The following is a 6,738-nucleotide window of genomic DNA, read 5'->3' as shown; positions in this document are numbered from 1 at the left end:
TTTTTTCCTGTAGAGGCGAGGTGTTTTAAACATATTGGTGCAAGTTTAAAAGAGTTAAAAGCAGCAGAACAACCAGACACAACAATAAGTGTTCTCAATAAGACAACGACGTAATATTGGGTCAAACAATTCAATTAGTACATTACCTGGAGTCATAAACAGTTCATGTTTGGCCACTCAGTTCAAATTTTAATCAGAATAAAATATACATTTCAATTCAAATTTTAATTGCGTCTCTTGAAAGTCTTAAAAAAAATGACCCAATCAGATGCTCTGGGGTATGAGACGGGGGATATTGAACAATTAAAAGGAGGACTGCCAAGTTCTTGCAGGTAACAATCTTCTTGAAAAAAATATATCTAAAAAAAAAACTTTTCGCTCTGTGACCTGTGACACAGAATGTCCTAACAAGGAAAAAGAAGACACAGGAAGATCCGAAGACAAGAACCTACAGCTGCCTGGTTTTAATAAAAGAAGTGTTATTTTGTAAACCTTAATTGGGAGTTTTATCTGAATAGTATTATCGAATGAAACGTCAAAATGGGTAATAGAAATACATTGTCAATCGTAGTTTGTTAATTAATCTCTCTTTTACTTCAGAAATGAAGTTCTTAATAGTATTATCGAATGAAACGTCAAAATGGGTAATTATCTGAATAGTATTATCGAATGAAACGTCAAAATGGGTAATAGGAATACATTGTCAATCGTAGTTTGTTAATTAATCTCTCTTTTACTTCAGAAATGAAGTTCTTAATATTCACTTTGTGTAGTTCTTGGCCAATCGAATTGTTGCAGACTCCTGTACGGCATAAATCGTTTCTGTGTTGCTGTTTTTATAGCAAGCAGGTGGGTTCACGCTGTGTCGTAACGAGTCTAAACAACTTTGGCGATGCAAGTGCGCAGTTCGTTGAGTGCACTGGAGATTTGCACCATTCGTGACCTGGATGAGGTGATTCTCCCCGCCGCGATCTGAATCTCCAAAAGCAGAGCATATCGTGAAGTTCGCCCGCTTTCGTAGTTGACAGGATTCGAACCTGCGTGGGAATACCCAATGGATTTCAAGTCCATGGTCTTAACCGCTCGGCCACAACGACAGATGGTCGCGTAGGGTTCTCATTTGCAGGTCTCTCTTTCTAGGGAGCTTAGCAGGAGTGAATCATTTTTTGTTTTATTTGAAATCAAAATCACAGCTTTCAAATCGATGAAATGTCGGGACAAAGTGGGTCTGGGTGTTCCACCCCGATAGCTGGAATCGATATTCAACTTAAAAGAAGGCAGAAATTGCAGGAAAATACTCAGCAGGTCGAGCAGGATCTAGGCTGGGAAAAGGCGATTCTACTCTTCAGAACGTTATCAGAACTCCGTTTTCTCCCAATAGTACTGGCAAACCTGTTGACATTCCCCAGAATTTTCTATATTTGTTTCAGATTCCCAACATCCACAGTCCGTTACATTAGCCATTAAAATAATACAGAAATCCCTTTGTGGTTCTGGAGAAGATTCCCGTTAGGGAAAATTTTCCTAATCACATTAAAAACCCGGAGCTATGCAGGAAAGAGAACCAATGAAGTAGGAGGAGTGAGAGATCCGACCCTGGGACGTCCCAAATCACCAACTGTTCGGTTAATGGATGAACGTGTTGACCAATTACGCAACAGAGACGGGTGAACTGACTCGTTGCACGATCCATAAAACAGTCTTTTCACGAATTCAAACTTCAAACTTCCCCTCCCGAAGTCATTGTTGTCCTCTATCAGTTTTACTATTCCAAAATAAATCCTGGGACATTCACTGTAGTGAAATGGAAACAATCCTGTACCCTCTGCAAACATATCCATGTCACAGAAACCAACTTTTCTACAACAGGAGTTCTGCATTCTTGGAGGCTTTTTCGTAAATTGTTTGTACACGAGTTTTCTCGGGGTCCTGTCGCCGTGGCGAGGTTTGAATTCCTGACGCGCAGGAATGAAAATCCTTTCAATGTTTCAGATTGGTTCATGTCCAGAGAACAACAGAGTCAACTTCCCGGCCTCTGAAAGACTGGCTCTGTTAAGTTGGACAATCTACCCTTCGTTCTCATCTGATTCCGCTTCCCAAAGAGATTCTAAAGTATTCCAAAGCTGGAGACATGAGTTTACTGTTATTTTTCCTTGTTTTTTTTAACCAGCCAACTGACGCTATTTTCCTAAAACCTCTTCGCAATCCTCTGCCTTGCATTGTGTCCAGCGATGAGCAAACCCCTTTTGTCGAGAAATTACTGAGGTTGGGATTCTTCTCTTTGGAACAAAGAAGGTTAACTGGAGATTTTCATGGTCTGTTTATACTGATGGGTGACGGCGCAGTGCGGATGGGTGGGTTGATGTTCTGGAAGAAATGTTGCCAACGATCAGGGTCAGTTTCCAGAGGACTGGGACTAAAGATATGTCATGAAAAACGACATTTGCGTAGAGTGTATAGAACCTAATCTCAGGGGAACCGTTAATCATTTAAGACACAGACGAGGAGGATATTCTGTCTTGCATAGAGTAGCAAATCTGCAGAATTCTTTACAATGGAGGGTTGTCAAAGCTGAGCATAATCAAGGTTGAGATGGCGAGACAATTAGTCACTTTGGGAATCAAGAAGAATGGGGATAAGGCGGAAAAGTGCAGTTAAGAATGAACCAAATCAGACATGACCTCAGTAAAAGGTGGAGCTGACCTGATGGGACGAATGGCTTCCATCTGTTCCAATATCTTATCTGTCATTTGGAAACTGCGAGAGACCATTGTGAAGAAAGAGATTGCAGAACGTTGAGAAAAGATGTTTGGAGTCAAACTGAGTCAACGTCATTTGTTGAAAGGAAAAAACACACTTGACAACTTTGCCATAGTTCTTTGATCATATTACAAGCAGAGTTGATCAAATTTTGATAGGCATTCCATTAGGGACCATATCTAAAGCCATTGCACAAGGTAGGAGTTCACGGTGTTGTGTCAAAAAAAAAGGCCTGGATTGTCCGTTATTGATTCAATGGAAGACACAGAATCTGGTTTATTGCGTATTTTTCAAGTTGTAAAAATGTAATTAGTAAAGTGCTGGAATGCTCACTCATAGGACTTCAATGATTTATATCTGCATTAATGACTTGGTGGAATTGGCAGAGTGAAATGTGTCCAGATTTACTGACGATACACAATAGATGGGACGGCATGTTGCGATGAGGACAGCGGAATCTGGAAATGGATAGTGACAGGTTGAGTGGGTGGGCAAAACCTTTACAGGTGCAATTTCATGTCGGGCGTTTGAGGTCATGTACATGGTAGGAAGAGTCAAAAGACTGACTGCCATTAAAATCAAGAGAAACTCCAAAAAAGTGCTGTAGAGAAGGGTTTGGGTGCCCTTGTGCATGAAACAAACAAAGGTGAGTGACAGACTGATTTTTTTCTGCTAAAAAGAATGTCCTCTCCTAATGCTCACAATGAAAGAGATGATATCCCAGAGAATGACTGCACTGAAGGAGCCCTGCAAATTAATCGAAAACCAAGGTATGTCTCGTGCTGTCCTTGGGACATAGCTGATGCATTGTTTACAAATCTCTAAACTTTATTGAAAATGGAGTCAGGAAAGGGAGAGAGGAAGTTAAGGACACCCATGATTATTAGATGAAAGTGAGTATTGCGGATGCTGGAGATTAGATTCAAGAATGTCGTGCTGGAAATGCACAGCATGTCAGGCAGCATCTGAGGAGCAGGAAAATCACGTTTCATGCAAAAGGCAGCATCTGAGGAGCAGGAAAATCACGTTTCATGCAAAAGCCTTTGATCAGGAATTTGGTTGGAAGCCTCGAGTGTGGAGAGATAAATATGAGAGGATGGGGCCGGGCTGAAGGTAGCTGGGAAAACAATAGGTGCACGGAGAAAGTTGTAAAGTTGATAGTTTGGAGGGGAGGGTGATGCACATGGGTGGGAAGGAAATGGGACAGATGGGACAGGTCATAAGGACGGTGCTGAGCTGGAAGTTTTGAAGTGGGGTAAGGTGGGGGGAGGGGAAATGTGGAAACTGGTGAAATCCCAATTGATGCCATGGGGTTGGAGGTTCCTGACGTGGAGATTTGGCTTTAAACCAAAGAACAACAGAACAATACAGCGCAGCACAGGCCCTTTGGCTTTCGATGTTGTGCCGACCTGTGAACTAATCTAAGCTCATCCCCTTATATTATCCCATCATCATCCATGTGTGTATCCAAGGATTGTTTAAATCTCCATAATTTAGCTGAGTTAACGACATTGACAGGCAGGGAATTCCACACCCTTACTACTCTCTGAGCAAAGAACCTGCCTCTCACATCCGCCTTAAATCTATTACCACTCAATTTGTAGTAATGACCACTCGCACAAGTTGACATCATCTTCCTAAGAAACAGACTTCCATAGTCTACCCTATCTAATCCTCTTATCATCTTGTAACTCTCGGGAGTAAGTTTGATTCAAACCTACAGCTCAGCGAGCAGACCGATAACCGAAACCTCAACCTGAGCTCCAAACCTTCACAAACCTTGCAAAAATCTTGTAACCCTGTATCAAATCCGCTCTCAGACTTCTTCCTTCCAATGAGAACAGTCTCAAGTCTCTCAGATTTTCTTGATAAGACTTTTCCTCCAGAACAGGCAATATCTTGTTAAATCTCGTCTGCAACTTTTGCAATGCTTCCACATCCTTCCTGGAATGGGGCGATCAGGCAGTTCAAAATATTCCAAGTGGAGCCACACAAGTGTTTTGTATAGTTGCAGCATGATATTATGGCTCAGGAACTCAATACTCTACCAATGAAACCGAAAACAACGTATTCCTTTTGAGCAGCACGGTGGTTCAGTGGTTAGCACTGCTGCATCACAGCGCCAGAGACCCGGCTTTCATTCCAACCTCAAACGACTCTCTGTGTGGAGTTTGCACATTCTCCCCGTGTTTGCGTGGGTTACCTCCGGGTGCTCCGGTTTCCTCCCACAATCCAAAAAATGTGCAGGTTACGTGAAAACGCCATGCTAAATTGCCCTAAGTGTTCGGTGTAGGGGAATGGGTCTGGGTGGGTCGCGCTTCGGCGGGTCGGTGTGGACCTGTTGGGCCTAAAGGCCTGTTTCCACACTGTAAGTAATCTAAAAAAAATCAACCCGGCTGGTATCTTTCAGGAAACTATGTACATGGACCCCAAGATCACTCTGCACATCCACATTACCAAGAATCTTTCCATTAACTCAGTATTCTGCCTTCCTGTTATTGTTCCCAAAGTGAATCACCTCACATTTAGCTGCATTGAACTTCATTTGCCACCTCTGAGACCAATTATGCAGTTTATCCAAGCTCCCCTGCAAGCTGCAACAATTTTCCACACTGACCACTACTCCACCAACTTTCGTGTTATCTGCAAGCTTACTAACCCATCCACCTGTGCCTGCGTCTTAGTCTGGCCTGTGCCTGTTAATAAGAGGCAGTCTGGCCGCAGGTTATGGACCTGTGTTGAGGATGAGTCAGGAATTAATCAAAGTTGATAGGGACAAATCGTTTTTTCTGCTCACCTCCATCTCTTTCCCTCACTCCCAGGAGACTGCTATTATCATTTGGCGCAGCAATTCACAGATGATATCTTTGGTTGCTTCAAAACTTCTGAACACTGTGCAAGTGAGTAAAATTGTGCACCAGGACCAGGCTCCAATGAGAGAACCAAGAAAGCATGCATTGTCAGAGGGCCAGAACTGTCGGAACGGCGCTTTCTCTTTCCAATGCAAAAGGGTAGTGCTGAAAGGGCAGGCGCTTTTGGAAGTTTTGTGCTGTGGGAGTTGACGCTGCCAGAGCATCAGTACTGAGGATGCAGAAACTCTCAGATGGTTAGTGCTGAAGGACGGAACGGCGCTTTCTCTTTCCAATGCAAAAGGGTAGTGCTGAAAGGGCGGGCGCTTTTGGAGGTTCAGTGCTGTGGGAGTTGACGCTGCCAGAGCATCAGTACTGAGGATGCAGAAACTGATGGTAAGTGCTGAAGGAGCGGTTACTGTAATAGGCTGAGGGAGTGGACACAGTCAGATGATTCGTGTTGAGGGAGCAGGCACTGTTGGAGGGTCAGTTCTGAACGAGAGGATACTGTCACAGGGTCAGTGCTGAGTAATGCCATCGTCGCCCGTTCAGTATTGGAAGACTGTGTGCTTTCGGATGGTCAGTACTGAGGGATTATATTTAATTTATTTCATGCTAAGTTTTCCAGAAACAAATCATATGGCACCTGGATATGCAAACTGTCCATCAAAACATTCAATGGCAAATTGTTGTGGTTCTGTTCGCCGAGCTGGGAATTTGTGTTGCAGACGAATTCGTGATGCTTGTCCTCTGCATGTGTGACAACAGAATGAGGACATGCCGCAACCCAAAGGACTAGCCACACGAACATACATCAAGAGCATTTCCGAACTGACAGCCAGACTACTGCGACTACACGGACTCATAACAGCACACAAACCAACAGCCACTCTCAGACAACAACTCACCATAACGAAGGACCCCATACTCAGCATGAGCAAAACCAATGTAGTGTACAAAGTCCCATGCAAGGACTGCATAAAACACTACATAGGACAAACAGGAAGACAGCTAACGATCCGCATCCATGAACACCAACTAGCCACGTAAGGACAAGACCAGCTATCCTAAGTAGCCACACACGCAGATGAAAAGCATCATGAATTCGACTGGGACAGCACTACTATTA

The 6,738-nt window shown here is 43.4% G+C and overlaps 1 non-coding gene across 1 annotated transcript; it reads right to left on the bottom strand.

Moving 5' to 3' along the window:
* Nucleotides 1-1,016: 1,016 nt before the first annotated feature.
* Nucleotides 1,017-1,097, bottom strand: trnas-uga. Its single transcript has one exon. It is a non-coding gene; the product is annotated as a tRNA-Ser (tRNA).
* Nucleotides 1,098-6,738: the final 5,641 nt, after the last annotated feature.

This window comes from Chiloscyllium plagiosum, chromosome 8 (assembly GCF_004010195.1).
Source record: "Chiloscyllium plagiosum isolate BGI_BamShark_2017 chromosome 8, ASM401019v2, whole genome shotgun sequence".
Taxonomy (NCBI): Eukaryota; Metazoa; Chordata; class Chondrichthyes; order Orectolobiformes; family Hemiscylliidae; genus Chiloscyllium; species Chiloscyllium plagiosum.
Note: the sequence above shows the minus strand (reverse complement) of the source record. Positions and strands in the feature narration are given on the sequence as shown.